The sequence below is a fragment of the Chelonoidis abingdonii genome, chromosome 10 (genome assembly GCF_003597395.2).
Source record: "Chelonoidis abingdonii isolate Lonesome George chromosome 10, CheloAbing_2.0, whole genome shotgun sequence".
Classification (NCBI taxonomy): Eukaryota; Metazoa; Chordata; order Testudines; family Testudinidae; genus Chelonoidis; species Chelonoidis abingdonii.
In genome coordinates this window covers 20896897-20905902 of record NC_133778.1, presented here as the reverse complement: position 1 = coordinate 20905902, position 9006 = coordinate 20896897, and the positions used below count along the sequence as shown (strand labels likewise).

General features: G+C 42.9%; 1 protein-coding gene across 3 annotated transcripts in view; it reads left to right on the top strand.

The window, feature by feature from the left end:
• Positions 1–7302: 7302 nt before the first annotated feature.
• CASP10 (caspase 10) overlaps positions 7303–9006 on the top strand; it is a 21355-nt gene continuing 19651 nt past the window's right edge. Inside the window, exon 1 of one of the 3 annotated variants that reach the window (XM_032799427.2) lies at positions 7303–7507. The gene's annotated coding sequence lies outside the window, so the exon portion shown is untranslated. Of the gene's footprint in view, positions 7508–8804; positions 8899–9006 lie in introns of those variants that run through there. The other 2 variants (XM_032799429.2, XM_032799428.2) reach the window with 2 other exon arrangements.

The following is a 9006-nucleotide window of genomic DNA, read 5'->3' as shown; positions in this document are numbered from 1 at the left end:
TTAGGCGTTACAAAAAATAAATACATAAAAAATGAAGCACCTTTCCTTACAAATGCCTGAGCAGGATCACTTTTACAGGAAACTTTCCCAGAATCCTATTCTGATCGCTGTCCCTTGTGAAAGTAGAATGAATTATATTGTAAAAATAAGAATGGATTAAAGAAATGCTGTATGTACCTTTAAGCAGAAATAAGGAATGTTGAAATACAGGTGTCAGGAAAAGAAACAAAAAGAACAGGAGTACTTGTGGCGCCTTAGAGACTAACAAATTTATTTCAGCATGAGCTTTCGTGAGCTGCAGCTCACTTCTTCGGATCCATAGAACAAAATACACAGACAGGAGATATTTATACCTACAGAGAACATGAAACGGTGGAAGTATGCATACCAACAGGAAGAGTTTAATCATTAAATAAACATTAAGGCATAAACAATGAGTCCACTTAAGCTAATGGTGGAACATTAACCGGAGACTGGTAAAAGTTAGTAAGGAAATTAACTATGTATGTCTAGTCTCAGCTAAACTTGTCAGTTCTGCTTTCTTTGTTCTCTTGTTAAGTTCACACCCTTTTTATCTGTATAAAATAAGGTAGTGTGGGTCTTGCATGGTACTCAGGTTATCTGGGTGTATTAGCAGAGCACTTTGCTAATCAAACAGAGTAGTCTGACAAATTCTGAGTCCTGAGTCTGACTTTGACACCCTTTACATTTATCAGATACAAGCAGCTTCTGCAACCCTAAAGGAGCCATTTTTGTAGCTGGCTGATGTTTCTGTATTTCCCTCTTTCACAGCTGTTCTTGTTAGGCTTTGTCTATCTTATGTCATTGATTTGCTGATACACCTCCTAACATTAGGGCTCTTTCCAAGAATGTCTTTCTCCAGTGCTGTATTAATTAGTGGATCAGCCATGGATACCTTGCCTTTTTTTTGTTAATTCTGTGTTGCTGGGTATATGTTAGTCTCTATATAGCCTTGTAACGTGTTGTTTCACAGGAAGTTCTAGTTGTATGTATTTTATAAGTTGGGTTTTTTATGTCTAACTTTAAATAAATTAATATTTCAAAATTAATGTCCTTCAACAACTTCATGTGTAGAAAATGAAACATTATAATAGGCAGGAGCAATTTAAGTCAAGGTGATTTAAATTTATTGGAGTTCTTTAATCAATTTGAAAATGTGCTATTGCAATTTTAGATCATAATTTAATTATTATACATCCTAAATGCTGTTTTTTTTTAAATACCACTAGTAGTAGCGTATCTTGTTTGAAATTTACAAAACTGTTATAGGCCTAACCACAAAAAAATAAATAATAATAATAAAAAAATTAAGGCCCTGATCTTGCAAACAATCAGCTACACAAGTTTATTTACATGAGTAGTTCCATTGACATCAATGGAAGTATTCATGTGATTAAAGTTAAACGAGAGTTGAAATAGATTAACCAAGTGATTAAACTTTTTTATATATACAAACGGCCAACGCTCTCAAAAACAAGAACCCAAAGTTGGGCTCCTGAACCCATATTTATGTACCCAAGGATGGGATTTTCACAGTCACCTACACAATTTAGGATCAAAAGTCTGCTTTACTTCAGGCTGCAAACCATGACAGAAGAGCATAGCACGGTCAAAATGTAAATACAGCCTGGGCTATTTGCTTATCAATGTTGTGCCTGAGCAAGCATATTAATGAGGCCCTGGACTTGTCTTTTTCAGTATGAATGCATTATAAAGAGAAACTTCTTAGTAGAAAAATCTCTGTAAAATCTGAAATCTTACTAACAGGAAACTAATTAAAGAAACAAGTACAAAACATCCACTTTGGCAATCCAAGGCTATAAAATAGGAAGGAAGTAAAGAACTTACAATATACAAATAAAAAATCTGAATTAAATGTTAAAACTTGATTTAAATAAATATATTTACATTTTAAACGTTGGATTTTGTAGTTTAAAAAAAGTACAAATGATTTATCCACCCGGCTACATAGTAATCCGTTCTTTCCTCGCTTACAGGAATGCAACTTTCATCAGTTTCAGTGAAACAAATCCCTGTCTTCCTCCCACGTATAATTCCCAGTGGATTTACACCAACAATAGGAGCCTTATGGCGTGCAGAGTGAGGGGTCACTAGTACAGACCCACCAGAGCTCTGGTGAGACTCTTCTCTGCAACGATGAGGGATACAAACATTTTTTTTAAGGAATCTAGAAAGTCTCACAAAAATTACATGATTTCAGCAGTTGGGGCTTCAAGAAAAAGATCATCAGGAGGCTTATGATCAGACTGTGAGAGTTGGCAAGGGAAATGTCACCTGTATTCAATGTTTTCCTCAGGAGCTGAAATTATGGAAGGATGTTTGAATTTAGAGAGGGGTGAGACCGTGCAGGTGAAGGTGAGCTGTATGGCACTATAATAAAAACTGAAAAAATGTTTCACAGTCATTTTATTAGATTTAACTCATGTTTGAAAATCACACAAATTAAAGTTGGCAACTCAAGCCTACTATGAAGCACAAAATCTACATCCTTCTTGGTTTACTATAATTTTTCACAACTCTGTTATGAACTTCTCAAATGCAGTGTGTTCATCTTTGGTGGCTTCTCATGTGTCCGGTACTTCCAGTCCTTCACGATACATTCGTGATCAGGCAGAAAGCAACTTCTTTCAGAATACAACATTCTATTCAATGAGGAAAAAGATCGCTCAACTGTAGTTGTTGTGACTGGGAGTAGCAAGAGATATACATAAGAATGGCCATACTGCGTCAGAACAAAGGTCCATCTAGACCCGTATCCTGTCTTCTGACAGTGGCCAATGCCAGGTGCATCAGAGAGAATGAACAGAACAGGTAATCATCAAGTGATCCATCCCCTGTCGCCCATTCCCAGCTTCTGGAAAATAGAGGCTAGGGACACCATCCCTGCCTATCCTGGCTAATAGGCATTAATGGACCTATCCTCCATAAACTTATCTAGTTCTTTTTTGAAGCCTGTTATAGTCTTGGCCTTCACAACATCCTCTGGCAAGGAGTCCACAGGTTGGCTGTGTGTTGTGTGAAAAAATACTTCCTTTTGTTTGTTTTAAACCTGCTGCCTATTAATTTCATTTGGTGTCCCCCAGTTCTTGTGTTACGAGAAGGAGTAAATAACACTTCCTTATTTACTTTCTCCACACCAGTCATGATTTTATAGACCTCTATCATATCTCCCCTTAGTCGTCTCTTTTCCAAGCTGAAAAGTCCCAGTCTTATTATTCTCTCCTCAGATAGCAGCCATTCCATGCCCCTAATAATTTTTGTTGTCCTTTTCTGAACCTTTTCTAATTTAATATATCTTTATTGTATTCCTACCTCTTTCATCTGAGGAAACAGCACACAGTTTTGGTCAAACCACTAGTGATGATAAAGAAGTGAAAGTCAAATCTTCGTTCGTTCGTCGTATGACATTCCAATCTGTGTTCACATTCTCTATTCTGTCTTGATCACATGGCAGCCCCATTGCTGGTAGTGTTTCACTCCACTCAACAGTTCATGTCTTAGACAACCGGCATCTGTAAAAGCTATGCAGAGGTTGAATAGAATCCAGAAGTCGCTGTTGTAGATCTGTAAGAGTCAAGTCTGTATACTTTTTCAACTGGCTTAACAAACACTTCTTGTCCTCTTCACTTAAGGATTCAGTACAAGAACCTTAATTAGTCAGCTTCTGGAGTGAAGTCTGCTTCTTCCAGTATGATTGATCCAAGTGTAGCTTCTATTGCTGGACAAAGATCTGCGGCTGTTGTAGCAGATGCCTGGATGGCATTGTTTAATTACCCAAATGGTTTCATCAGCAGACTTACGAGAGAGAGAGAATGGCAATAGTCTTATCTGAACTTAGTAGCAAAAGTAATCCACCAGCATCACTACTTAGATCCATCCCATCTTGCTATATACTTTCCAAAGCCAGTAATAATAGTTGTAGTAATTTTAAAACAACAGCTAAGGATCAGTCATGAGAAAGTCCAGGGTTTTCCCAGGTTGGATTAATTTGAATATCAGTCCCAGTGTATCTTCTATTTTTCCCAAGACATTCAGTCCTTTTGGACTCTTGCTGAAAAAACAGTATAACAAAGACATTAAATGTATGGCTTTTTAGTGTCTTCTGAAGATTCTGCAGCTTGTACTAGTGCAAGTTGGAATAGATCCTCTGCAGTGTGTATAGTAGAGATTAGGATTACACTTTTCTCTGAGCAAAGTTTGTATTCCAGTGTCTTCCAGAGAAGTTTGCAGCTCCATCAAATGCACAAGCAGCCATCTGTTTGGGGTTCAATTTACAAGCATTTAACTGTTCTAAGATGTGGGTTGTCACAGATGCAGCCAATGTGTCTTCTATAACCTGAACATCTAGAAATGCATCTATTGGCTATCCTACCACTGACATGAAGATAACGACAAAGACTTAATGCTTGATGCCCATTTGCACTGGTGCATTCATCAGCCATGTATGCACAGTTTTTTTAATGTGGTGAGAGTTCTTCACTTTTTCAACACCCATTACACACAGTAAAACGATTTCCCCATGCTTATCCGTCCCCCCCCCCGCACACCCCAAGTTCCTCACATCTCGTCAATTGCTGGAAATGGGCCATTTTCATTACCACTACAAACAGTTCTTTTTCTCTCCTGTTGATAATAGCTCACCTTAACTGATCACTCTCCTTATAGTGTGTATGGCAGGCCTGCACAACATGTGGGCTCACTGTGCGGCCCGCAGGGGAGGGAGTGAGTAGGTGGGCTCACTGTGCGGCCTGTGGGGGGGGTGAGTAGGCAAGTGGCGGGTGAGGGAGGGGGGCTGAAGAGGCGAGTGGGCAGTGGTGGGGGGCTGAGGCGGCGAGCCGGTGGCAGGAGGTGGGGGGCTGAGGAGGTGAGTGAGGAGTCAGTGGCTGACCTGTTCTACTGAGCTGGTCTGGCTCCCATCCCTTCTCCAAGGGTTGCAGCTGTCTAGAAGTGCCCACCTTCCACGCTTTTCTCATTCACACCTCATTCATTCAACAGGGCAATTGATTACAAAGTGGGGAGAAGATCTTATTCTACTTCTAGCAAAAAGACATTTTTCTTTTACCTTAATTATACTACCTTAGGGGCTCATTATAACATATTACCAAGGTTCAATACCGTTGTTTTGGTGGGGCAGCGCTGGGGAAGGAGAGTTTGTTTCCGCGGGGTGGGCGGTGCTGGGGGGGAGGTTGCGTTTCGGGGTGGCTTGGCAGTGCTGGGCGGGGGGGTCGGTGGGGCTGGGGGGCTCGGCCCTCAGCTGTTTTCTTTGGAGTAATATGGCCCTTGCCGCTTTATGTGTTGTGCAGGCCTGGTGTATGGTAACACCCATTGTTTCATGTTCTCCGTGTATATCTATATCTTCCTACTGTATTTTCCACTACATGCATCCGATGAAGTGGGCTGTAGCCCACAAAAGCTTATGCTCAAATAAATTTGTTAGTTTCTAAGGTGCCACAAGAACTCCTGTTCTTTTTGTAGTTTGTAGTGTGTGGTATCTCTTGCTTAAATAGAAAGTATGATGTGACAGCCATGTTTGTTTGCATAAACTGTTTATGTCTCCTGCATTCTCAACAGCCTCATTAAGTACTTATAAAATTGGATTTTACAGTGACTGGCTTCTAAGGTTTTCTGCATGTTGCTGCAGTCCAGAAGCTTGGTGTTTTGCAGTTTTTTCATTTAAGTTGTCAGTATTGGCTTTGATGATCGGTCTGGCAAACCAAGCTCCTCCACTTTTACTATATAAATCCACGATATGCTCACATCTTGAATGTTGTGTGCATTCTGGTCACCCCACCTCAAAAAAGATATATTGGAATTGGAAAAGGTACAGAGAAGAGCAACTTAAATGATCAGGAACAGATTCCATATGAGGAGAGAAATTTAAAAAACTTGAACTTTTCAGATTGGAAAAGAGACTTGATATGATAGAGGTCTGTAAAATCTTGACTGGATAAAGTCAATAAAGAAGTGTTATTTACTCCTTCACATAAGATTACCCAATTGAATTAATAGGCAGCATGTTTAAAACAAACATAAGGAAATACTTCTTCACACAACGCAGTCAACGTTTGGAATTTTTTTTACCAGGGATAGTATGAAGGCCATAACTATAACAGGGTTAAAAAGAGAACTAGATACGTTCATGGAGGATAGGTCCATCAGTAACTATAAGCCAGGATGGCCAGGGATGCAACACTATGCTCTGAATGCCCCTACCCTCTGTTCACCAGAAGCTGGGAGTGGATGACAGGAGATGGATCACCTGATGATTGCCTGTTCTGTTCATTCACTTTGAAGAACCTGGCATTGGCCACACTTAGAAGATAGGATACTGGGCTAGAAGGACTATTGGTCTGACCGTTTTGCCATTTTTATGTTCCTATGTAAAAATTAATTATAATAATGTTTAAGATACAAACTCCCCAAGATAGCGACCTCTCAAGATAGTGATGATGTGAGATAACAACCTTGGGAAATAATACATTTAAAAAATCTTGTCCTACTAGGAAAAATATATTTCTGTAAGTTTCCCGGTCACAAATCTAGCATTCTGGAGCAAAGTCACTAAAATATAGTCTAACAAACAAATGTTCTTTTAATGTGTTCCTCCCTTCTCCCTCCACCACCCCCATTCATAGTTGTTGTCCTTGGTCAATGAAGAACCAGAGTTCAGAGGTGCTTTCATGTGAGGTCAGCTCCCACTCTGGGGGGTGGGAGGGGAGAAGCACCTTGCTCTTTCTTTCTGCTACTTGCCCCCAGCCACTCACTCTGGCTGCTGTTGTTTGTAGTGCCACCATTCATTCCACGGCTCCATCACTGATGGCCCTGCGCAGTCACTTGTCACTGTGACCTCTGCAATTCGATTTCTTGAGTTTCCACCCAGCTCTCAGTGGGGGAACCTCACAGCAAGTGCAGACTGGGTAGTCTCTCCACAGCAACACTGTCCCACAGCACGTCTAAGCACGTCACCTGATTATCAGTGATTTCAGCTGTAGTGGACATGTAAAAAAAGAAAAATGCATGAAAATGGGAAGAAAAGAAAATGTGATGGTTAAACCACTGGAAGGGGAACTCAGAGCAGATATAGCATCAGAAATTATCCATAACTTTCTTTTAAAACTGACTTTCAGGTTAACTTTGAGGTTTCACATTAGCTCAGTGTCTGCCAGACTGCTGTTTTTCTCTCTGTTTAGGGATACATATGCTGATACCCTTTGCTTCTCATGTGGGAGGAGCCCTTTGAATTTCTATATTTGGTGGATCAGAAAAGGGGAGGGGCTGCTATGTACCAACCTGAAGGGCAAGACTTTTCAGGGCATACTCTCCCTGTGAAAGTTTGTCATGCTTTCAGTTTTCTTCCTGCAGGCTGTGAACAGGCAATAATGAGAATTTTCTGCAGTAGAGAACATTGTTGTGCTTAGATCTGGGTCAAGCCTATTAACTTCCAGTGGACTCTGGAATGCTGAAGGTAAGTTTGTCTCTTTTCTTTCTCAGACTTTCCTCTCAATCCTTTAACTCTGTGCCAGCTCTGTTATAAATTTTTTTTTTACTGCTGACATGTACTGTTAGTAACACGGTTTATCACAGGGGAAAAAGTGGTTTTTCAAGTCATTACATGATAGTAGATCAGCCCGGTTAAGCACTCCCCTCCTCTCACCCAAACACCCTCAGTCTTGGAAAGGGAAAAGTGAAACTGGGATGGTCACCGTGACATGGCATTTTACAGCAGTTGTCTCTCCAAACAGGACAGGGATGCTTTGAATGCATAGAGATTATTCTGAAAGTTGTGTGCTTGGGAACTTGTAAGAAAGGGAAGTTGTAAAGGATATGGAAGCAAGTTCCCAGAAGTGTGAAAGATGAGACAGAGCAAAAAAACCACTGGAGGGATAGTCTGGCCTGTCACAGGCACTAGGTCCCAGCTGTAGTTCCCTCTTTCCCCTTTAGTTCCCCAGTTTCCTTGGGGGCAGCAGGGATAGCTCAGTGGTTTGCTAACCCTACGGTTGTGAGTTCAGTCATTGAGGGGGTCATTTAGGGATCTGGGTCAAATATCTGTCTGGGGGATTGGTCCTGCTTTGACCTCCTGAGGTCCCTTCCAACCCTGGTATTCTATGATTCTTCTAGCCCATTATCAGATACACAGTATTGGGTCTGAAAATCCACCATGCTGTGGGGACCCAGTTACAAAACAATGTTGGCCTTGTCAGACAAGACAATTGTATTTTGTGTTACTGCGTTCACCAAGCATGCCACAGCCTTGCAGACTCCCAAGTCCAGACTAGCTCAGCAATCTTCCCAGACCTTTGTTTCAACGCAGCTCGCAGCAAAACCGATGCATAGTGTAAGCGGATGGCTGCCCGCCTGCTCTGAGATCTGGGTGCAAGACGGGACACTGAGCCTTGAACCCACTGGTTTTCCAACCTCTTGCTGAGTCCTGCCCAGGCTGTAAAGCGCTGTCGTCACCTGTGTCTGGGGCCCAGCCCAGCGCAGATTTCCTCCTCCTCCTCCGGCGCAACAAACTGCCTTGTCCTGCTCCCGTCTGAGCCCGCCGCGCCGCGCCGCGCCGCGCCCGGCCCTGACCCCGCAGAGCAGCTCGGGGACAACCCGCTCCCCTTGGCCCTGCCGGGGGGGGGGGCGGATTGAGCGACCCGGGCAGGGGGGTGCGGCGCCAGCGCCCACACATCCGCGCATGCGCACGCGCGCCCGAAGTAGGCGGGGACATGGGGGGGGCGAGGCTGTCGGGGGAGGTGCTGGCTGGTCCCGTGAGGGAGGGAGGGAGCTCGGCCCCTCACGCGCCGCCCTCAGGGAAGTCCTGGGGCTGGAGGCTGGCACCGCTCCGACAGAGATGTGCGCTGGAGAGTGGTGAGCCGGGGGGGCCTGCACAAACCTCCTAACTCCGACTGGCACCTCGCGCTCACCTCCTCCCCCGCCCCCCCTCTCAACCCCCCCCGCCTGCACAAACCTCCTAAC